This window comes from Phoenix dactylifera, chromosome 6 (genome assembly GCF_051530095.1).
Source record: "Phoenix dactylifera cultivar Ajwa chromosome 6, Ajwa_hap1_PhDact_Kaust_v1.1, whole genome shotgun sequence".
Lineage (NCBI taxonomy): Eukaryota > Viridiplantae > Streptophyta > Magnoliopsida > Arecales > Arecaceae > Phoenix > Phoenix dactylifera.
Genome location: NC_143195.1, coordinates 9,508,582 through 9,534,435, shown reverse-complemented (window position 1 = coordinate 9,534,435; position 25,854 = coordinate 9,508,582). Strand labels below are relative to the sequence as shown.

Here is a 25,854-nt window from a genome sequence, read left to right as displayed (position 1 = left end):
TAGTGTTATCTGCTAGAAGAGTTCTAAGCTGCATACAGTGGTTTCTATAGAAAATTGATACAAAAGAAAATCTGGCTGACCCATTTATCAAAGTCATCGGCATCAAAGAGTTCAACGAACACAAGTCGAAAATGGGTATTAGATACTGTGCCGATTGGTTTTAGGCTAAGTGGGAGTTGTTGGGAATTGTATCCTAAATGTCAATTGTCATCATGTTAATGATTGAATTTTGTAAATGAATTGACAAATCAATAAAGTATTTTTTAGCATTATTCATCATTTTACATCTTCAAATGAACTCTTATATGATGAAGTTCTTAGGACTTATTAATGATAAAGGAGGATTTATCTTCGAGTCCTTAAACTAGTTCACGACCAAATGATATGTTGTTACGAGGACGACAGCATTATCGAGATTAGGTCGTTGTGTGATATCTACGTTGGTTGTCCTCTCAACCAAGAAGTGTGGAGACACTGGTATGCCACACAGGTGAAGTGTAGGAGTACATTTCACCGAACGTGATCAATTCCGGAATGCTCTACTGTCGAGAGATATTCCGAGTGGATATGGGTATAAGTTTGGCCCTCTGACCTGAGACCGCAACCTGTGACTAGCAAGCAACTCACTGTACTTTGGTACTGGACTACCTGAATTTCTAATTCAGTGACGGAAGGTCATTGGGTGCAGTCAAGTACTTGCGTAGTCAGTTGTGAGTCAAGATGGAATTGACCCCTCCTGAAAACAGGAGATAATGTCTTATGATTAATTTAGCAAAATCTTGGCCAGGATAATCCAAGTGAGGAGTCACGAGATATCTAAAGTTAGTTACATAATGGATGTACTAATTATAGGGTTGACAGTAAGCTCTAAGTCATCCTGGCATTAGGAGTCAAAGGGATTAAATTATACAGTAACCATAGTCCAGAGTTCCAGAATATTTGATTCGCATATATTCGGCCTATCCGGACGTCGAGTACCACTGTTAGATGGTCACATCGATTAGTATAGAAAGACGTTCCTATACTACCGGCTTAGGTTCGAACCTATGAGATCATACGCATAGAAGTTTCTAGGTTGATCAAATGGTTGATTGATGATTAAGAATCATTCAGGGGTAATTTGGTCAATTTGATTGACAAATTATCCTAAGCAAAAGTTGCAATAAAATAACTATTAAATTATTGAAGGATTAATTAGCAATTAGATTGCTAATGAACTCAATTTGATTGAGTAATTGGGCTTAGGTTGAGCCAAATTGAATAGGATTCAATTTGGGCTGCATCAGGGTTTGACCTAATTGGATTGGGTTCAACCCAAGTAGATTGAGTTTGACCCAATTGATGGAACTTGATTGATAGTCAACTTTAAAGACCACGCAATAGCACGTATCTAGTAAGATAGTGATTACGGGTATCGATCTACAGGGATTGGGGTATAGTTGTTTTCTTAAAAATAAAAATATTTAAAAGGATGAATTTGTGAAGACTATTAAACTAAGCAATTTAATAAAAGAAAATGCAATTAAAGGGATATCAGTTTAAGGAAATCTAGGGCAAGAAATTCACCACTAACATCGGAACAAGGATTATTTGTATTTTAATTCATTCTTGGATTAACATGCAAATTGGCTACAAGCCTAATAAGCATTTGAATAAAATCTCACAAAAGTAATTTAGGCATAATCCATCTTTAGTTAGCATGAAATGTCTACCCTAATTTAAGGTGGCAACACATCGCATCTTCCTTAAGCATGGACTATCTTATTTTTACTTCAATGACCATGAAGAACAGTTGTATAAACTTCATATTTAAAATCACAGAAATTAAACATGAAATAAAAGAAGATATTCATTAAAAATAATAAGTTCATACAACTCCAAGAATATAAAATTAAAAATATAAAACCCGTGTCCCTTTGTTAGGGCTGCATCCAGCTCTAGAGAGAAGATCAGCCTTCCATGGAGTGGTAGATGGCAGCAGCAGCACAGCAGCAGGCTTCCATCTTCATATAAAAATCTTTTCCTTCCATCCCACTCTCTCTATTCCCAAAATATCACAAAGTATTCTCTCCCTCTCTTTTCTCTTTTTTTTTATTTTTTTCGTGGGAACTTGGCTTCTCCCCTGTTCTCCCAGGATGCTCCGCCGACTCCCTTCGGTGAGGAAGAAGGGATAAAGGGAGCAGCCCCCTCCCCTGGTGGGGAAGAGGAGGAATGCTTTCTCTGTTTCATGCGTGGCGCTTTTATAGACTGCATACCTCCTCCTCTTCCCTACTGTTCTGAGTGGAGGATAAGGATGCAGAGATGGAACTGAACCAATCGTTGGAACAGGAAGCCGTTGGATTTGCTCGATCTCTGGACGTGAAGTGATCCGAAAGTGTTGTAGATCTGATCCGGATCCTTGGAGAAGCTCTGCTTGCTGGCTTGCTTCTGGAAGTTGGGAAGAGCACATGGAAGAAGCCGATGTTGCTGATCCTCGGATGCATGGGATAATCCTGGATGAGAATGAATCACAACGGGATGAAAGTGTTACGAAAAATTGCTGGGAAGTTGGAGAATCCGTGGACAATGGGATAAGGATGCAAGCTGGTTCGGATTCAAGCAGTCGGCTAGGATTAATCCGGAAGAAGGCTGGGATTGGTTCCGAAACAGGGGAAGTAATCCGAGATTTGGAAGAAGGTGGAAGTCTTCCATAAATCGCGGACAGGAGGGAAGATGATCTCTGTTTTGGGATGCTGAACGGAATGAAGGGGAGATGAGAGAATCCGTGGATGATGGAATCGTTGCTCAAGAAGTTTGCTGGGGTCAATCCGACGGAAGAGGATGGGTTGGTTCGGAATGAACACGGAGAAACAGGGGATGATGTGGATGAGGCTCACGGCTGACCATGGGGTGCTGGGAAATTATCTGGAAAGGCGTTTGAAGAAGTTGGCTTGGCTCGTGGATGTGGGAGATTAAGCCGGAAGAGATCTTTGGGTGACGATTGGCTTAGTTCAAAAGAGGGAAGAGAGATACGGCTGTGATGTGAAGCAATGTATGCGGATGGGAAGGAAGCAGAGGCGTGATCCACGGAATGGAGAGATGTGATCCAAAGGATGTTAGGCTGCTCCATGAGATCAAATCGGAAGAAGAGGAAGCTTGGACTTGAATGTTTGAGTTCCTTCGGCTGGGAACAGGGGAGCTGGGACGTTGGAGGATGTGGAAGGAGCTGGGAGCTAATTGCGAATGAGATGAAGGTGGCTTGGGCTTATCCGTGGGATAAGGAGTTTGGATTTTGATGAAGAACGTGTGACGTGCATCGCAGAAGGTAAGAAATGCTGGGAAAAATTTGGATTCGGTGATGTGTGACCTCATCCGTGGGTAGGCTGGGATTAAGAGGGGTTTAGACTTGGACACGGGGAGAAAATGGAAAAGGCCTTTATTTTGCTAAGTTGGAAAGCTTGGTGCACACGGGGAAGATGACGTGGACATGGGAAGGCCGAATGCTGAGAAAAAAAACTTGATGGGTGAACGTGAAAAGAATTTGATGAAGTGCAGTGTGAGTTTAGCCATCACTCAATTGGATTTGACTTGACCTGCATACATAAAGCTCAATCAATAAATAATCAAATCAAACTTGAATTACCTTTGATAATTTATAAAAATGCAATGGTGAAGGTAACACATTTTTTTAGTTAAATTTGCAAACTATGTGAATTAAAATAATGATAAGTGCTATGAATAAGATATTAATTTATGCATTATTTAGCACTTATCACACCCCCAAACCTACATTTTGCTAGTCCTCGAGCAAAATAAAACTAACTCACTTTCGCAGGAATCGCGATTGCATTTACCGTATGCAATAAGGCTTTAAACCATTAGGTGGCCCTAGTGGACGAGTTTTGTCTCGTGAGGGTTTCCGGCTCAAATACCCACAAACTGCTGTCGAAAGAATTTATTTTATTGTTTTATAAAATCTAACTTCAAATGCCTTAATGTCAAGAATTTCAAAAGCACACAAAGTTTTAATTACTAAGTCAGCCGAAATCCTAGGTCAGTATGCAACTTAAGTTGAAATTATTAAGCTTCCGTTAGAGAGTTGTAAGACTTCTTTATACTTGGGTGCTTGGTGATATCTGGACCATACACAAGCTAAGGCTTTAGATCCTCCGAAATACTGCTAAAGCTAGTAGTTTCTAAGAATTGGTCAGATAAGACCTAATCACTGATTCAAAATCATCCTATCTTGCAGGATTTCGAGAGTTGTGGATGTTTACTTTAATACCTCATGGGCTTTATCTGTAATGTTCCAGTTTACTCGAATTTTTACAACGATGGCTTTCACACTATCGTCTTTTTCAAGATCAATATTATAATTTTTTTCTTTTTCTTCTTTTCTTTTTTTTTTAGATTTATAAATTACGCATTTTTACTCTTGTAATGATTCCTCCGTGTAGCGAGCATTCAGTCAACACTCCCACACCAGATGGCGTAAGATGTTGGGCATCAAGACTTCCCTACGGACCTATGCTCGGGTTCCTCATTACAAGCCCGCTGACCTTTGACGATAGGTAGCCCTTTTCGATGTACCTGACTAAATTTACTTTTTTTTTTAATAATAAATACGGGATAATAGTGAATTAGATAGGAATGATTCATCAGGACTCAAGGTTGCTACTAGACTTAGCAACATAATGTTGAACCTAATCCTTAGAAGTGCAGGCCATGTGTGTTGTGAAATTCTAAAGTAAAAATTATCTTACAACTCGCTAAAAGAATTTTTAATAAAAAGAACTCAAATTGACTTACTCCTGACTAGTTATTGGGCTTTTTAGATTTTATATACTTGTGTGTTTATCATTTTAGCACTAAAGCATAGAAATTAGGTTTTTTTTTATTTTTATTTTTATTTTATTTTTTTGAGATGAAATACTTATTCACAAAATCAAAAATTTCGAAATATTTCTTCAAAAATTCGAATCTTATACCCCCCCCAACCTAGATCAGACATTGTCCTCAATGTTTTTTTTTAATATTTTTATTATTATTATTATTATTATTATTATTATTTTTTGTTTTATGAAAATATGATGCATATGGAGGATAGAAGCATTGTACCTTAGTTGCATCAGTAATATGAGGACTCATGTTAAACATTGAAAAATGCAATAAGAAAAATGCAAAAACGAACTACGAAAATTGGGTTGCCTCCCAACAAGCGCTAAGTTTAACGTCTTCAGCCAGACGCAGTCATCCTTATCAAATCATACCGGGTTCATGCCGAGTTCTCCAAGGAAGAAAATTTGCGGAAAACTGATTGTCCGGCAAGGAGTTGAATGCTTCTATGGCTTTGTCTATATCAAAGTCTAAATGGGCCAAGCATGCATTAAAAGAAAAACACATCAAATCCTTCTATTTACCTTAAAATCACTAGACAGCTCCTAACTGGTTTGAAGAGGGCACCTAAGCCTTCAATCTGGTCTAATGAACTGAGTTGACCAGGTAAGCTCCCAGGTAAGTGGAGGGGTCACGATGCGTTCGCAAAGGTCCCACTTAAAAACCACTTGCCTCGAACAGATGAACTGTCTTCCTTATAGGGACAAAGCTTGCCTAGACATCAACTGAGCCACAGAGCGAAATTGGTGCAACTTTCGGTGATTTTCGTCCTATTGAGCTCGAATGTCCCTAGGGGCCAACGTCTAATTGATTTTAATTAACGTGATAGCTATGTGAAAATTGATTCACCTAATTTGGGCAAGAATCTGGTGATGAAATCCAGTTCTTATCTTGTTAGGGTGATCGCCCTTACTATGTGCGGATTAATTGGTGTATGTGTATCAAGCATGCATTCACACTTTTGCTGAAATTAAAATCAAACAATCACGACAAAATTTCAAGCAAACTGGGAATCAATTTAAATAAGAAAGGTTTAGAGGTTACCAAAGGAAATTTCTCCAATTTTTTTTTAATTTTTAGGCAAACCTCTACAGCATTCCTTTTTCAGCAGTGCCCTTTTTGATCGTCCCAGATTTTCTCTTCGATTCCTGATCAAACAATATCAAGAGAAAAATCAAAAATTAGTAAGAGAGAAAGGAGATAAGAAAAGTAACAAAAATAGAAAATATTTTTATTTTATTTTAGATATATATTTTATTATTTTTTTGAATTTTTTTTTTGAAATTTTTTTTTTGAAGAAAAACAACTATGCTAGCAATCCCCGGCAACGACGCCAAAAATTGATAGTCAACTTTAAAGACCACGCAATAACACGTATCTAGTAGGATAGTAATTACGGGTATCGATCCACAGGGATTGGGGTATAGTTGTTTTCTTAAAAATAAAAATATTTAAAAGGATGAATTTGTGAAGACTATTAAACTAAGCAATTTAATAAAAGAAAATGCAATTAAAGGGATATCAGTTTAAGGAAATCTAGGGCAAGGAATTCACCACTAACACCGGAACAAGGATTATTTGTATTTTAATTCATTCTTGGATTAACATGCAAATTGGCTACAAGCCTAATAAGCATTTGAATAAAATCTCACAAAAGTAATTTAGGCATAATCCATCTTTAGTTAGCATGAAATGTCTACCCTAATCTAAGGTGGCAGCACATCGCATCTTCCTTAAGCATTGACTATCTTATTTTTACTTCAATGACCATGAAGAACAGTTGTATAAACTTCATATTTAAAATCACAGAAATTAAACATGAAATAAAAGAATATATTCATTAAAAATAATAAGTTCATACAACTCCAAGAATATAAAATTAAAAATATAAAACCCGTGTCCCTTTGTTAGGGCTGCATCCAGCTCTAGAGAGAAGATCAGCCTTCCATGGAGTGGTAGACGGCAGCAGCAGCACAGCAGCAGGCTTCCATCTTCATATAAAAATCTTTTCCTTCCATCCCACTCTCTCTATTCCCAAAATATCACAAAGTATTCTCTCCCTCTCTTTTCTCTTTTTTTTTATTTTTTTCGTGGGAACTTGGCTTCTCCCCTGTTCTCCCAGGATGCTCCGCCGACTCCCTTCGGTGAGGAAGAAGGGATAAAGGGAGCAGCCCCCTCCCCTGGTGGGGAAGAGGAGGAATGCTTTCTCTGTTTCATGCGTGGCGCTTTTATAGACTGCATACCTCCTCCTCTTCCCTACTGTTCTGAGTAGAGGATAAGGATGCAGAGATGGAACTGAACCAATCGTTGGAACAGGAAGCCGTTGGATTTGCTCGATCTCTGGACGTGAAGTGATCCGAAAGTGTTGTAGATCTGATCCGGATCCTTGGAGAAGCTCTGCTTGCTGGCTTGCTTCTGGAAGTTGGGAAGAGCACATGGAAGAAGCCGATGTTGCTGATCCTCGGATGCATGGGATAATCCTGGATGAGAATGAATCACAACGGGATGAAAGTGTTACGAAAAATTGCTGGGAAGTTGGAGAATCCGTGGACGATGGGATAAGGATGCAAGCTGGTTCGGATTCATGCAGTCGGCTAGGATTAATCCGGAAGAAGGCTGGGATTGGTTCCGAAACAGGGGAAGTAATCCGAGATTTGGAAGAAGTTGGAAGTCTTCCATAAATCGCGGACAGGAGGGAAGATGATCTCTGTTTTGGGATGCTGAACGGAATGAAGGGGAGATGAGAGAATCCGTGGATGATGGAATCGTTGCTCAAGAAGTTTGCTGGGGTCAATCCGACGGAAGAGGATGGGTTGGTTCGGAATGAACACGGAGAAACAGGGGATGATGTGGATGAGGCTCACGGCTGACCGTGGGGTGCTGGGAAATTATCTGGAAAGGCGTTTGAAGAAGTTGGCTTGGCTCGTGGATGTGGGAGATTAAGCCGGAGGAGATCTTTGGGTGACGATTGGTTGGTTCAAAAGAGGGAAGAGAGATACGGCTGTGATGTGAAGCAATGTATGCGGATGGGAAGGAAGCAGAGGCGTGATCCACGGAATGGAGAGATGTGATCCAGAGGACGTTGGGCTGCTCCATGAGATCAAACCGGAAGAAGAGGAAGCTTGGACTTGAATGTTTGACTTCCTTCGGCTGGAACAGGGGAGCTGGGACGTTGGAGGATGTGGAAGGAGCTGGGAGCTAATCGCGAATGAGATGAAGGTGGCTTGGGCTTATCCGTGGGATAAGGAGTTTGGATTTTGATGAAGAACGTGTGACGTGCATCGCGGAAGGTAAGAAATGCTGGGAAAAATTTGGATTCGGTGATGTGTGACCTCATCCGTGGGTAGGCTGGGATTAAGAGGGGTTTAGACTTGGACACGGGGAGAAAATGGAAAAGGCATTTATTTTGCTAAGTTGGAAAGCTTGGTGCACACGAGGAAGATGACGTGGACATGGGAAGGCCGAATGCTGAGAAAAAAAACTTGATGGGTGAACGTGAAAAGAATTTGATGAAGTGCAGTGTGGGTTTAGCCATCACTCAATTGGATTTGACTTGACTTGCATACATAAAGCTCAATCAATAAATAATCAAATCAAACTTGAATTACCTTTGATAATTTATAAAAATGCAATGGTGAAGGTAACACATTTTTTTAGTTAAATTTGCAAACTATGTGAATTAAAATAATGATAAGTGCTATGAATAAGATATTAATTTATGCATTATTTAGCACTTATCATTGATCCAATTGGATTGGGATTGATCCAAATAAATTAGAAGACCTTATTTGATGAGGATTATGAGTCCAAATAATCAGAATTGGATAAGGAGAAGAATCCCTAAATTTTAGGAACCCATTCTTATCTTCTTGGAGAAGAATGACACCTTGATTTATCCCCAATATTTTCCACACCTATCCTCTTTATTTTTAGCTAAAAATTGGTGTGAGAGGAGAGGAGGCGTGGGGCTATATTTTCTAAAAATATGGCACCTCAAATCTTTCTAAAAATATTTAGATAAATTTCCTAATTTGTAGGAATTGCATGGCGCATGAAATAGGGTGGTCTGCGACTGAAATTTGGATGCATGAATTCCTATCTTTTAGGGATCCAAAATATACTAAATTTGGATATGTTTATCTCCTCTTATCTACAAAACCACCAGAATTTTTTAGAGATTTTATCAGCCAAATTAATTGGCTAAATTAGGCGTGAGGCGTGGGGGGGCTTTTTGGCTATAAAAGACCCCCATGCCTTGGGTTCAAATTATACAATATTTAAAGGCTTTAAAAAATTCTGAAAAAATTCTCTGAGGGCCTCCATCCCTTCTTCTCCTTCATCCTCACGTCCATCCTTCATCATCTTGAAGAACAATCAAAGGTTGAGTATTTAGAAGGAGAAAGCTTCAGCCACTGCAGTGTTCCTACGCGAGCTAGCACTCCCGCAGAAAATGATCTACCTAGGGCTTCGCGTGTACTTTCATAGAGGCCATTCGTGTGCGTGGCTACGAAGTCAAGGATCAGATCCACAAGATTCTTCCATCATAAAAGGTATTAATTCTATATTAATCTTTTATTTTGGAGTCAGGGTCTAGGTTCGATTTTCCGAGGTTTTACCCTTCTTTAGGGCTCCTCACGAAGTTATCTCCAAAATCCATTCAATGGATATTCAGAGATTAATTGGAATAGAGTGTTTACCTTTCAGATCTAATAGTTAATCATGCATAAAAGTTTTAGCATAATTGTTTAAACGATTCCGGCATAATCCTATGTATTCCTAAGGTACTGATTTCTAGATTTGATCTTGTAAGCATGCATGAATTAAATTGTTTGATTCATTTTTCCACTGCATTTTCGAAACTTAAAAAGAACTATGTGTGGCTTGATCCCCCTTGTGAAGGGGTACGTAGGCAACCCGATCAGGTTCAGCCATGGTTTTCAAAAAAAAAAAATTCAGCATGCTTAATACCGAAGAACCTAGGATTCACTTTCACTTCCGTCCCAGAATTAGAAATTCTGCTAGCCCGGTACCAAAGTACAGTGAGTTGCTTGCTAATCGCTGTGATGATCTCAGGTCTGAGGGATACTTATACCTATATCCACTCGGAACAACTCTTGACAGTAGAGCATTCCAGAATTGGTCACGTTCAGTAAAATGTACTCCTACACTTCACCTGTGTGAAATATCAGTGTCTCCGCACTCCTTGGTTAAGAGGACAACCAACGTATATGTCACACAACAACCTAATCTCGATAATGCTGTCGTCCTATTAACAGCATATCATTTGGTCGCGAACAGGTTTAAGGATCTGAAGATAAATCCTCCTTTATCATAAATTAAGTCCTAAGGACTTCATCATATAAGAGTTCATTTGAAGATATATAATGAAATGATGAATAATGCCAAATAACATTTTATTAATTTGTCAATTTATTTTACAAAATTCAATCATCAACATTCTGACGATTAACATTTAGGATACAGTTTCCAATAATTTTGAGCATTGATATTGGCTTGACCTTGTAGAAAAGATTGTATAGATTGCAAGGTATCCTTGATATTCAACTTCTGAGAGGGTGGTGATGCAAAAGTAGGATATGCAGGTGGAGGAGCTAGATGGTATGACTGCTGAGAATGATCATTTCTCCACCTAAAATTCGGATGATTCTTCCAACCAAGGTTATAGGATTCGAGAATGGATCATTATAAGACTTATGGTAGGAGTTCATAGCATTTGCTTGATCGTGCAAGACTTCCTTAAATACCGGTATGGTGGAGAAATCTGTAGTGGTATGAGCAGACATGTTGCAGATCCCACAACACTCGTTTCTGAGCTCTATAGTCTTAACAGGCTCAACCTTCCCAAGTTCAATTTCTTCTACCTTCCTAGTAAGGGCTACCACTTTGATCATTTTTTTTCAATTTCAAAAATAAACCACGCAATAGTACGTATCCTGTAGGATAGTGATTACGGATGTCGGTCCACAAGGATTGGAGACAAGTTATTTTTCCTAATTAAATAATTACTTTAAAGGGCATAAGCTAGAGTACATGGTAAAAACTAAGAATTAATATGGATGTAGTAGTATAAATTATCTATGGAGAGAGGTGTTTAGGGCTAGATTCCACCGATAGATTTATATCTGTGATTCTTTTAATGATTGAGTTGTATGTAAGACTTAATTGCTTCCAACTACAAGTCAAAGCAGTCATAAAAAAATTATAACTAATTCCCAGCATGAATCATCTAAGTCTAGCACAAACCATCTACTCTAACGATAAGCATGACCTGTCTAACCTAGCATGATGCATCTGATCATTAAATCATTAAACATGAAATCAATGTCACATGAATATCTCCTCCCAACCACAGGTGTTGGATTCGATGAAATAGATCAATCTATGTAAAATATTTTATGCAAGATAAACGATTCACATAAACTGAATAAATCATAAGATCAATTGATAAATTCTTCATCATGCAACAATCTTACAATACAAACTCAAGTCAATAAAAACGAAACGGATACTCCTCTATGGCTTCGTCAAACCCCTAAACCGAGGTTTAGCTGCTCATGATGCTCGGCGACTTTGATCGGCTTGCTGAGATGCTCCACGCCATCCGCCTCAAGTCCTTCCTTCTTTTTCTTTCACTAATTGATCCACTCCCAGCCTCCCTCTATTTTTTTCATTTTGTTATTCCCCTTTTTGGCACAAAACAGAGCATGCTCTGTTCTTCCTTTCTTTCTTTTTGAACCGAGCTCTCCCTCTCCCTCCCCCTCGCAGTTGATGGCCACCCTCCTCCTTATATAGTCGTCCGGGATGCTCGTTCGGGAAGAAAGAAGAGATCACGGGCTACTGATTCCGGGGCGTGATGCTGGAAGGCAGATCGCGGATGAAGAGGATGAAGGGCCGCGGGATCGACAGAATGGAGCTGGGAGGAGCCAGGGATGCAGGCAGATGAAGAGGCGGAGGATCTGGTTGCTGGCTGCACCGCGGGATGAGAGGAGATCTGGGAGATGGCTGGATGCACGGAAGGCAGCCTGGTTCATCGCGTGATATGCTGGGAGAATGTGGAGCCTGTCTCGGACGCTCGACACGGCAGCTGTGCGGAGGCGGGGATGCAGGCGGATGAAGAGGCGGAGGATCTGGTCGCTGGCTGCACCGCATGGAGGATTGCGTGGGTCTCGTGGCTGGAATAGGAGAATCGACGGGAGGACGCGAATCTCGGCCGTGATGCACTGCGGGAGGAAGAAGATGAACAGTGGAATGAGTTTTTTTTCGTAACACTGTTCATATGAACAGTGTCATCTCGGAACACTGTTCATATGAACAATGTCATCTCGGAACACTGTTCATATGAACAGTGATTTCAGTAATTTTTTCCAAAATTACTGTGGATATTTAATTATTTTTTTTAGTTTTTAAAATTATAAATTTTATACGAAGGCAGGTAAGGAATTGGTTGGGAATTGGCTTTGGATTTGAGGTGGGTCATGATCGTTGATTTGCTTGAACTTGTTCTCGAGCCCAATGTTATTTAAATTTAATCTTGCTAAACTGCTTCAGACCGAACTCGACCAGATAAAATAAACAAGACTAAAAACAAGACCATGACTTAATAAAAAGGGTTAATCAAATATTTTCCCCATACAAAAATAATTAATTATAACTTTCAATCTAATCAGGACCAAAATCCATTTAATTATAACCTTAGCTTAATTACAAGTCTATCAGGTTACCAAACCGGGTTAACACAATCTCCTCCTTATATGTTTTCCTGTAATTTTCATGAAAGATTGCAACCAAGAGAGAGACAAGTTCAGAGTCTGATTTAAGAAAAGAATTATTTACTTCTTACCATATTTTAAATTTATTTTAATGATTATTCAATTTCATGGTAAAATATGTATTTATCAGTTTAAGAACATTGATAAGTGCTATGGAAAGATAACTAAATTTTAAATTATTCAGCACTTATCACACCCCCAAACTTATGTTTTGCTAGTCCTCGAGCAAAATAAAACTAGAAAAAAAAATTCTAACTCACTTTCGCAGGCATCGCGATTGCATTTACCATATACAACAAAGCTTTAAACCCCTAGGTGGCCCTAGTGGACGAGTTTTGTCTCGTAAGGGTTTCCGGCTTAGATACCCACAAACTGTTGTCTCTACCCAAAGATATATATATATATACATATATATATACATATATATATACATATATATATACATATATATATACATATATATATACATATATATATACATATATATATACATATATATATATACATATATATATACATATATATATACATATATATATATATATTAAGATCATATTATTATTATTATTATTATTAAAATCTAATTTAAGATACATAAATGATAAGGGTTTCGAAGCACACACGGTTTTATTTACTAAGTCAGCCCAAATTCTAGGTTAGTATGCAATCTAAGTTGAAGTCATTAAGTTTTCGTTTAGGTAGTTGTAAGACTTATTTATACTGGAGTGCTTGGTGAAATCTAGACCGTACACAAGCTAAGGGTTCGGATCTCCAAAATATTGCTAAGACTAGTAGTTTCCAAGGATTGGTCGAAGGGACCTACTCACTGATTCAAAATCATCTTATCTGCAGGATTTCGAGAGTTGTGGATGTTCACTTTAGTACCTCACGGGCTTTATCTGTAATATTCCAGTTTACTCGAATTTTTACAACGACGGCTTTCACACTAATGTCTTTTTCAAGGTTAATACAAAGTTTTTTTTTTGAATAAAAGACGTATAAATTGTGAATTTTTACTCTTGTGGTGATTTCTCCGTGTAACGAGCAATCAGTCGACAACTCTCACACCAGTTGGCATAAGATGTCGGGCATCAAGACTCCCCTACGAACTTATGCTCGGAGTCCTCATCACAAGCCCACTTGACCTTTGACAATAAGTAGCAGCCCTTTTCGATGTTCCTGACTAAATCCATTTTTATTGATGATTTTTTTTATTAACTAGATAAGTATGATTCATCAGGGTCCAAGGTTGCTACCATACTCTCAACATAATGTCGAGCCTAGATCTTAGAAGGGTCGGCTAGTATGTAGTGAAATTCCAAAGTATTAATTAGCTTACAACTCACTAAGAGAGACCTAATAAAAAGAACTTAAATTTGTATTACTTCCAACTAGTCATTGGACTTTTTAGATTTAATATACCTTGTGTGTTTATCATTCTCGCAGTAATGTATAGAAATTAGGTTTTAAAACCCCCTTTTATATATATATTTTTTATTTTTATTTTTATTTTTTATTTTTTTTGATGAAAATCAAGATGAAGACCCCCAAACCTAAACCTGACATTGTGAAGTGAAAACGAATGCAAGAGATGAAAACAAAAGCAAAAATGCTTAAAAATACTTAAAAATATCCCCAAACGTAAATCTAATATTGTCCTCAATGTTAAAGAAATTTAAGAGAATTGGGTTGCCTCCCAACAAGCGCCAAGTTTATTGTCTTCAGCCAGACACAGTGAGCTAGTTTTTGCATCTCCTTCTATGAGGTCATCTATTTTGTCTATTATAAAACACTCAACTTTCCTTACGGGTTGGTCGGCCGCATTGAACACATTTAATTTTACCTTCATGTTTCCAAATGATATGTTCATTACCCCCATTCTACAATTGATGCACGCATTGGCTGTTCCTAAAAAGGGGCGCCCAAGGATCACAGGGATTTGTTTCTTAGGATTAGGTTCATGTTCCATATCAAGGACGATGAAATCTACTGAAAAATAGAATTTGTCTACCTTGACAAGAACATCTTCAATTATCCCACGTGATGTTTTTACAGATCGATCAGCCAATTGAAGGGATACCGAGGTTGGTTTTAACTCACCTAGCCCAAGTTTCTCATAAACCGAATAAGGTAAAAGGTTGACACTTGCCCCTAGATCTAAGAGTGCTCGATCAATGAAATTATTTTCTAAAACACAGGAGATGGTGGGAGCACCAGAATCTTTGAATTTCGGAGGGGTGTTGTGTTGGAGAATAGAACTCACTTACTCAGTTAGGAGGAACTTTCTAGGCATATGTGTCCTAGATTTTCACTTTTGGGTACAAAGATCTTTGAGAAATTTGGTATAGGAGGAAACTTGTCTAATAGCATCAAGAAGCGGAAGGTTGATTTTAACTTGTTTGAAAACCTTCATCATCTCCTCTAGTGAAGTTTCCTTTTTGTCAAAGGAAGAGGGTGAATTAAGAGCTTCAGGAAATGGGGCCTTTGGAATGTGAGTTTTGTTAGAAGTATGCCCTAGAAGCCAACGTGGCTGACGCAAATTTGTAATATGGGGCATAAATTTGTAATTTGACACTTATTAATAAATAAGATTGGGCAATTTATTTTTCATACATGTTTGTATGTGTCCATGAATCGTCCAAAAAATTAATAGATGATGACACATAATTTCAAGAAGTTGAGAATTTGAGGCATGTGTCATTAGGGATTAATTTCTAAATGCTCCTGATCGATGGATCCATCACGAGGGACGATGATCGATCCGCTGAGATTAGTGCATAGATCACTTAGTCAGATGGACGAGTCTCGAGTCCATGGTGTAGAGACACTGGAGTGATTATGCAAGTACTTGTTAGAGAACAAAGTACTGAGCGTGACCAAAGATAGTAGTCACATGGATGTCTATCCACTCGTCAGTGACTACTTATGCTGCAGTTGTATGACTGATCCTTTGACCTGCGATACCTCAGCTATTCACTGTAAGGTTGCTGTAGTTTGACGAGCATGTGAACTTGGGCCCTAGTCATTCGGGTCCTTGTAGTGCAAATTGGCTGCAGTAGGTTCATTTTGAAATAGGGTTGCATATAGATAAGATCTATCGATCTTGATAGATTAGGAGTGATTCTTTGTGATTTATGAGACTGAGTTCGATAAATTCCTGACCAAGTATTTTGGAAAAAGAGTTTTCCATATCTCGAACTGAAAGTTGTATAAATTTGACATATGACAGACGATGGAATTTGACGAGATATCCATAACCTCCGTCACGTCGGGATCTATGATAGAGGGACTGTATCATATGCTAACTGCACCAAGAGGTTTAGATATACCATTATGCTGGATTGCCACCACATACTGCTAGATGTCATTAGTGGATTGTGAGACTCGAAGGCATTCACTTGGTGATCAGTGAACCCTAAGAGTAGAACTGAAATCATTTCAGTCCACTGAAAGGAGTTTCAGTGATATTAAGATGGAGATCTCAATATTTCTCACTACCAGTCAGAATAGAACCTACGGGGTCATACACATAGAGGATTTAATTAGTTAGACTATCATAATTGTGATTTGGAATTATAATAGAAATCAATCATCAATATGATTGGTGATTGAATTAACCCACTAAGTGTTAGTGATTTAATGGAAGAAGAATTAAGTAGAATTGATTGCAATTGGGCTGATTGAATGAGCCAAATCAAATTGGGTTCGACCCAAATTGATTTGGGTTCATGATTGGGTCAATTTGATTAAACCAAGGTTTGTGCGAATTTTAAAGACCACATGTCGTTGTAGGATGAATATGACTTAAGTCATGTTCACACTATGCGTACTTTAAAGTCCACATGGCGTCGTAGGATGCATGCTCCCAAATCAATTAATTCTCCTAATGAGATTAGGAATCTTAATATGATTAAAAAATTAATCAATTGATTAAATAGACACATGTCATGCATCTATGAGCCCAAGGATTGGACACTTGGCATTAATCCAAGGGTGGGTTATAGTCCCATACTCCTAATAAGATTAGGAGGAGCCCTAAACCCAATCTATAAAAGGGTAGCAAGGGAGAAGTTATGAATCAATTCTCTCCTCTTCCTCTCCATGCCTCCTCTTCTTTCTTCCTCCTTCTCCATGGCAGCAAGGGGTCTTCATCCTCCTCTTCTTCCACGGTAGCAAGGCAAGGAAGATCCACGTGCAAGGTTCCTCCTTCCTCTTTTTCCATCGTGAGCAAGGTTGAAGAAGAAAGGGTTCTTCTTTAAAGAGGTATGTTGCAGATTTTTATCTTCTAATCTATATGATAGTCATGAGAGGTCTTTGCAAGGAGCTAGCACTCCGGTAAGACCCTATCTCAGATGATTAGATCCTCGTGTGGATACCAGTAGAGGCCGGACAATTGTATGGCTCAATCAGGAACCTAGATAGATCATCAGGCTGCGGTGTTCTTCACCTGCAGAATTTTTGAAGATGAGATCTTCAAATTAATTTTTTCTGATTTTAGTTTTAGTTTTATGAATCTGAATGAACCTTCCTCAGATCCTAATCTCCCCTCCCTAATGAATTCAAAGATCTTCTGGATTTAGATTCAAAAAAATTTTTGAATTCCACGATCCGAGGCGCGTTCATGCGATGAACGACATCCCGTTCGAATTCCGCTGTGAACGTCGCATCGAACGGGGTGTAACTCAGCAGTGGTATCAGAGCCAAGGTTCTAGGGAGCATTATTAGGACTTAAGGATTGATTACCACATTTTTAATCTGATTTTTAAAGAAATTATGCTTGCTGGATTTTCTGCGTGCTGAAATTTTCAACATGTAGATTTTTATTTACTATGATCTTGCAAATTATTTTAGAATTGCAATTAGATTACAATGTTTTAAATCAAGTAATGCATGATCTGAAATCCAGAGAATAGCATAATAGGTTTAAAATTTTAGATTTGAAAATATACATGAGATGCATATGGTAATCATAATGTTCATACTTGTTTAAGGTTATGTTTAAAATAATGTATGCATGAGATGTATGTATTAGTTAAACAAAAATTTATTTGTATGAGATGTAAATAAAACCCTTAAATAATAGGACATTTACATAAGATGTAAATTGAAACAATTATGTCATTTACATAAGATGTAATCACATAATATATGAAAGGGTTTCATAATTACATAGGATGTAAATCTGAACCAATGTGACATTTACATAAGATGTAAATCGAATGACATATGGTATGGGGTAGATGGTTACATTAGATATAAATCTTAAGAGACCTAAAACCTTCCTAAATCAATCGAGAGTGAACGATATATTGAGCTAGCCATATTTGATTAATTGATCTAATTGGTGTCTAGGCAAGCTCAAAGGTGGTTACTTAATTAGGACATTACTCTCTGAGTAAGGAGAGCCTCCCACCTGCTTACCTGGCCAATTGATCGATTATCTTCTATGGAAAGCTCAAAGTTGGAATCACTAAGATCTGATTACCCAATATTAAGTCGATTGGTCTTCCACCGAGTGGAGTTGCTAAGATCTTTTCGACGTTGATTAGTCTCGGCTGGATACAGTGGGCTAGTTGCATCGGATGATTGGACCTCTCTATTAACATCTCTCTATTAACATGAGATGTTATGGGGTAAAGGTGGGGTTGGGCTCCAATAACTGTTAGGTGAGGACCCAATCACAGCTTTATTTTCGCGAGATATATAGTGGGTCTAACTTAACCAAGGAACGGGTCCAATAACTGTTAGGTGAGGTCCTTATGACTTGGAGACCAGGTTAGCTCAATATGCTTACGAAGCATTGTACAAGAGTTGTACACTCATCGTCTATGTGTCTCAAATAACTGTTAGGTGAGGTGACATGTAGATTGGTGGGACCGCAACACCCCACTCGAAACCCTAAATTGCAGGTTTCCGTATCTTTACCAGGGGAGTGTGAGAGATCCAAGAAATAGTGGGAGGATTTGATCCAATTTTGTTTTAAAAGTCTCTAAAACAAATTAATGTCAAATACAAATTTCTAATTAGAATCTTTACTCTCTGCAGATGTCAATGGCTTCCAACCCGATAGTTCAAATTCTAGATAACAATAGGCTGACCGAACCAAACTATAAAGATTGGCTCCGCAACTTGAAGATTGTCATGAGTTGCAAAAAGATAGCTTATGTTCTTGACCATGAACTTCCGGTGTTACCAACCCGTGCAACCAATGAGCAGCGTGAGACGCATGCAAAATGGTTGGATGATGACAATAAGGTTAGGTGCTACATTTTGGCATCCATGTCCAACAAATTGCAATGCCAGCATGAGAGCATGAAGACTGCTAAGGACATACTTGATCACCTACAAGAGTTGTATGGTGAACAGAGTCGTGCAGCAAGGTTTGAAGTGTCCAAGCAGCTCTTCAGAGCCAAGATGCGTGATGGGCAGTCCGTCCATGAACATGGTTTGACCATGATCAAGGATCTTGAGGAGCTTGAGAAGCTTGGCATGACCATGCACAAGGATTTGCAAATGGATTTGATCCTACAATCATTGCCATCTTCATATGGGCAGTTTATTGTAAACTACCATATGAATAAAATTGAATGCACCAAACTTGAATTCTTAAATATGTTGGTGACAACTGAGGGAGCCTTGAAAGGTTCAAGGAGCACAATTCTCGCTGCTGAGCTAGCCTTTACTTCCAAGAGAAAGTCTACTGGGAAGAAGAAAAAGCCTGCGAAGAAGCAGAAGACCGAGAAAAAGCCGAAGAAGGAAGTTCCTAAGAAGAAGGCCGAAACCAAAGGAAATTGTTTTCATTGCAATGAAGACGGCCATTGGAAGAGGAACTGTCCTATCTACATGGAAAACATAAAGAGCAAGAAGGGTGACACGCCTTCTGAAGGTATGTCTAATATGCTCATTATTGAAACTAATCTAACGGTTTCTTCTATTTCTAGTTGGGTTATAGACTCTGGTTCAAGTGTTCACTTGTGCACTACCATGTAGGGTCTAAAGGAAAGTAGAAGGCTTACGGAAGGTGCGGTAACCCTAAGGGTTGGCAATGGAGCAAGAGTTGCTGTTGTTGCTGTTGGCACATTTTCTTTGCATTTACCGTCAGGATTTAGTTTGATACTTAGATATTGTTATTTTGTACCTAGTGCTAGCAGAAATCTGATTTTTGTATCTTGTCTAGCACAGGAACATTATGAATTCAATTTCAATAAAGACTACGTTTTCATTTATTTGCAAAATAAACTATTTGGACGTGGTTTTATGATTGACGGTCTCTATCACTTACATATGGATGTATCTATGAACGTATCTGAGCATACAGTGAGTACCATAGGATCAAAAAGATCTAGAGATGAGATAAATCAAAGGTATTTATGGCACCCCAGACTTGGTCATATAAGAGAAGACAGAATTAACAAATTGGAGAAACATGGGCTTTTGAGTTCATTGACTTTTGAGTCATATCCGATTTGTGAATCCTGCCTTCAAGAAAAAATGACCAAATTACCCTTTGTAGGACACGGGGAGAAGTCCACTGAAATACTTGCCCTAGTACACACTGATGTGTGTGGCCCATTCGATGTGCAGGCTAGGGGTCAATTTTTCTACTTTATTACTTTTACCGATGATTTCTTATGGTATGGTTATGTCTATCTTATGGGATATAAATCTGAAGCAGTTGAAAGGTTCAAAGAATTCAGATTTGAAGTAGAAAAATAGACAGAAAAACTCATTAAGGTTCTTCGATCAGATCGAGGAGGAGAATACCTTAGTGGAGAGTTTCGCGATTATCTCAAACAAAATGGTATAGTTTCACAATGGACACCTCCTGGAACACCTCAATTCAACGGAGTGTCAGAAAGAAGAAATCAGACCCTATTGGATATGGTCAGGTCCATGATGAGCTTCACTGACTTATCCTTATTCTTGTGGAGAGATGCCCTACTTACAGCTATCTATATATTGAATAGAGTTCCCTCTAAGTCCGTTCCTACCACACCGTATGAGATATGGCATGGTAAGAAACTAAGTCTTGGTTATCTCAAGATTTGGAGATGTCCAGCCCAAGTCAAGCGACAGCAGGCAGACAAGTTAGAGTCTAGGATAATTGGTGCTCGTTTCATTGGATATCCTAAAGAGTCGTTAGGATACAATTTTTGTTGGAAATTATGTCCTAAATCCAATCAATTGTTGATTGTAAATGTATTTGAATCAATTATAAATAACATGGTATTTATTCATCACCAGAACATCTTCACAAACTCCGATGTGATGAAGTCCTTAGGACTGCTTTGTGTAATGAAATATGATTTTGTCACACAGGTCCTTAAATGTTCATGACCATATAATATACTATTAATAGGACGATAGTATTATCGGGCGTAGGTCATTGTGTATCATATTTGTTCGTTGTCTTCCAAACCAAAGAGTATAGAGATACTAGTATGGTATACAGGTGAATGGTAGTGTACGTTCACTGAACGTGACCAATTGACGGACTCTCTCTTGTCAAGAGTTGTTCCGAGTAGATATGGGTATATGTATCCTTTAGACCTGAGATTGCAACCGGTGGCTTGCAAGCAACTCACTGTACTTTAGTGCCGGACTACCTAAATTTCTAATCCAACGACGAAAGATTTCTGGGTCCAGTCAAGTACTTGTGGTAGTCAGTTGCAGATCAAGATGGGATTGACCTCCCTTAGAAATAAGGGTGAATGCCTTGTGTTTTCAATTAAGTAGTACCCTGGCCAGGAAAAGTCAAATCACTATCACTTGACTTATTGAATTGAAACATATTTCCGAATGGATCGTTTTAGGGTAGACAGACTCTGAACCCACCCTGGGCATTTTCTGGTCAAGAGGATGAATTATGCAGTAACCATAGTCCATAGGTTTTAGAATGTTGCTTTGCATCTATTCGGCCTATCCGGTCGTCGGATCCCATTGCTAGATGGTTACTTCGATTAGTGTAGAAAGTGTTCTTGTACTACCGGCTTAGGTTCGAACCTGTGAGGTCACACGCTTAGAAGTTTCAGGATTGATCAAATCGTTGATTGACGATTGAGAATCGTCTAGAGGTAAAACAGTCAATGTGATTGACTGATTGCCCTAAGCAATTGTTGCTTGGAGAAGTTAATTGGTGATTGGATCACTGATTAGACTCAATTTGATTGAGTAGTAGAGATTGGGCTTGACCAAATTCAAATATGATTTGAAATTGGTAAAACCGTAATTGACACCAAAATTGGTTTGGTAAAATGTCTAATTTGCCCCAACCAAATTAGATTTGGCTTGAGTCAAATTGGATTAAAATCAATTATGATCCTAGTATGACTAGGACTTCCTTCCCTATGTGGGACCCACATACTGTATGTGGGACCCACGTCTTGCCTAGGTGGGACCCACATACTGTATGTGGGACCCATGTCCTGCTTAGATGGGACCCACATACTGTATGTGGGACCCACATCCCGGCCACCTCACCCCTTTGCATGCGTGACACGTGGCGGAGCAGGACACCTCTTTTGCTTGCATGTGTGACATGTGGCAGGCCTGGACACCTCACACTCCTCCTGATGTCATCCATGACCTCATCTGCCTCATGAGGTCGTCCATGACATCGCCCTCCAGGCCACCTCACCCCTTTGCATGCGTGACACGTGGCGGAGCAGGACATCTCTCTTCCTTGCATGTGTGACATGTGTCCTGGCAGGACACCTCATAGGGACACCTCACCTTCTTCTTGGCCTATAAATAGGCCACCCCTCTTCCTTCTTCTTAATACATGAAGAGCACCAGAGAAAGAGAGTGAGAGGAGAGAGTAGTTCTGAAAGTGAAAGCCTAAGAAGGAGTTCTTGAGCTGTGAAGGTCCATCTTCTTCCTTCTCCCTTTCAGCCAACCTTCTGCCTCCCTGCGAGCTAGCACTCTCCGGGAAGCTGATCATTCCAGCGCTTCGCGTGGATGAGTCATCGAGGCCGGACGCTTGTGCGGCTGCGAGGCATCCTTGAAGGAACCCCCTTCTAAAGGTAAGAGATCTGATCTCTTTTATGGTTGAGATATGATCTCAATCTTCAAATCACAAGAAGTTGTGATTTATGCATATTTATTTGAATTACACAATCCTCGAGATCTGAGGGCTTTGTGATATTTGGTGTCAAAGCAAAGGATTAGTGGAGACTATCCGATTCTCGAGAACTCTCATGCGTGATCGTGTGACGAAGCGTGGCTCTCCACCTGGGGGCTTATATGATGACTGCTTTGATAGGCACGCGCGGGTGTCACCCTATGTATTGGGACTGAGCCTGCGCCATATGCGATGTGCAGTTGAAGACTGTCTTCGACAGGTACCAGAGTTAAAATATCTAAAATATCAAGCATGTTTTAGGTTAAAATGTTTAACCCGTTCTTTCCGCATAAAAATTTTCTAAAATTCATGCTTAGCCCTCTGCACGCACACCATCAGTGGTATCAGAGCCCGTCCAGGTTCTTTGTGATATCAAATATCTATGCAAGATGTGATCTTTTACATATGATGTAAACTAATTATATTATTTTATTATGTTATTCATATGATGAATGAACATGTTTGTTTGCATGATTAACTTGAATCTTAAAAGTGTTTTAAGGATTTAAAGTTATGGAGCATGCAAAACAAATATAAGACATGAATAATGTAATATACTTAATTATGAATTGAGTAATGATATAGATCCTAGACTTTAAATGTGATTTGAATGTCTAAGACATTGCATAATTCATGGGGTAATGGGTTAGCTAAATCAAATCCAATTGATTTGGACTCAATGGTTGAAATCAAACTTGGTAGAGTAGTTGATCTAATCTAATTAAAGTTGTTTCTTAGATTGGGTCAAGATTGCTCTTGATCTTTGCAATAGTTGTAGTTGATCAAGTCCATGTCTTTGATTAGACCAAATGGATGTTGATTTAGGCTTCGTGGTTGAGCTTGAGTTATGATATTGATCGAATTGAAATTGATAAACCAGTTGGTGTCAAAGGCAACTGTAATCAGTAGGTTTTTAATTGGGAGCTACTTGCTGGATTTCGGTCCAGTCAAGTTAATGGCATACCCTTCCGCTGATCTCACTTACCTGGCCATCTTGGTGAATCTCTTTTGATCAGATCTCTAATTGACTCTAATTGACCCATGCCTGTAAGAAAATCAGTTGGACTGATTTAGGTGCACTGACTTGAATCTATTTCCTATGATACCTGACTTATGAAGTCAGTGGAGGATTTGGATTGAGTCAGCTTTTTATTATAAAAATCCTCTAAATTATTAGGTCCATAAAATGATATGGTTAATGGAGATGACCACGTCATAGCCTCCCATTAGTTGTGTGATAATGAGTCCAATGCGTCTATATACATTGGAGGCGCGTGCACGCACTGGTACGTATCGGCCATTGGAATTGTCATACAATAATGATGAGTCAGTTGCAACTATTGGAATGGGTGGTCCGGTTGGATACCGGCCAAAGTCGGGCTTGACCATCTATTAGATAGTTTGCATTGATTGCTACATGTTAATGGTTGGACCTAACCGGAACTTTCAGTAGTGTCGATATACACCTGCTGAAGTGCTTTCTGGGGCAAAATGATCACTAGAAGTTGTTTAGTTGAAAAATTTGTTATGAACCTACCTTTAGGTGTATTTGGGTTGATACCGACCAAAGCCGGGCCCAGATATAGCCTATTGGATTCTAGTGCCCACTAAAGAATTAAAAGTAATTCTTCGGATTAGAGGTAGAGGCTCCTGATTCGTATAAAATAGTGGGAGGATCTTTAGACTAAAATCCATGTCTTTAGACTAATTGATTCATTTACTAATAAGGCCATGGTTTTGTCCTTTATGCAGAAATGTCCTCTTATAAGTTCCTCCTATCACTATTGGATAGTGATGAGCCGACTAGACCTTTGATTAAGAATCAGGCTAACTCGAGTGCTAATGAGAGAAATCAGCAAAGAGTTGCTGGTCAAGGTGGTTATATGATAACACCCTATAATTTCTCTATATGTGATATTATGACTTGGGTATTGGATACCGGGAGTCCTTTTAATATCTGTAATATGTTGAAAGGACTGCAAGTCATTGAGAATTTCGGTAATAATGAGAAATTCCTAAATGTTGGAGATGGAAGAACTGTTCCAGTTCTAGCATTAGGTAATATTCAAATTGTTTCAAATTCTCACATAATTGCCCTTGGTGAATGTCACTATTGTCCTAGCTTCTTAATGAATGTCATTTCCGTTGGTCATTTGGCCTTAAACGGTTATGAAATTTGTATAAAGAAGGATTATTGTGATATCATTATGAATGGTGTTACAGTAATCAATGGACGATTAAACAATGGCATTTATGTATTGTCACAACCTGTTAGTGTAATGTACACTACAAGTAAACGCCCTAGATCTGATGATGTCTCTGATATCTACCTTTGGCATTGTAGGCTAGGTCATATTAACAAGAACAGGATCAACAGGTTGGCCTCACTGGATATTTTAAATATTAATGATTGGGAATCATTACCTACCTGTGAGTCTTGTCTTCTTGGAAAAATGACCAAGTCGCCTTTTACTGGAAAAGGTATACGAGCCGGTGCTGTATTAGGTCTTGTACATTCGGATGTATGTGGACCTATGAGCACTAGTGCAAGAGGTGGATACAGCTATTTCATTACATTTACCGATGACCTATCTCGGTATGGGTATGTGTTTCTTATGAAACACAAGTATGAATCATTTGAAATGTTCAAATTATACCGTAATGAAGTAGAGAAACAAACTGGACAGTGTATTAAGATACTTCGATTTGATCGAGGTGGTGAATACCTCTCCAGTGATTTCTTGACATATCTGGAGGAGAATGAGATTCTCTCTCAGTGGACCCCTCTCGGAACACCGCAGCATAATGGTGTGTCTGAAAGGAGGAATCGGACTCTGTTGGACATGGTCCGGTCCATGATGGGGTTTACAGTTTTGCCCTTATCATTTTGGGGTTATGCACTTGAGACCGCTTGTTATATTCTTAATAGAGTTCCCAATAAATCTGTGACTAAAACTCCGTATGAGATATGGACTGGTCAAAAGCCTGTACTCTCTCACCTTAAAGTTTCGGGGTCTCCAGCCTACGTCCGTCGTTTGAAAGCAGATAAACTGGAAGCTAGGTCGGAAG

At 38.9% G+C, this 25,854-nt stretch overlaps 1 long non-coding RNA gene across 1 annotated transcript; it reads right to left on the bottom strand.

Moving 5' to 3' along the window:
• Positions 1-1,831: 1,831 nt before the first annotated feature.
• On the bottom strand, positions 1,832-8,507 carry LOC149753293 (uncharacterized). The gene is made up of 2 exons (XR_016395712.1): positions 5,920-8,507; positions 1,832-3,572 (listed from the first exon to the last, which is right to left on the bottom strand). It is a non-coding gene; the product is annotated as an uncharacterized LOC149753293 (long non-coding RNA).
• Positions 8,508-25,854: the final 17,347 nt, after the last annotated feature.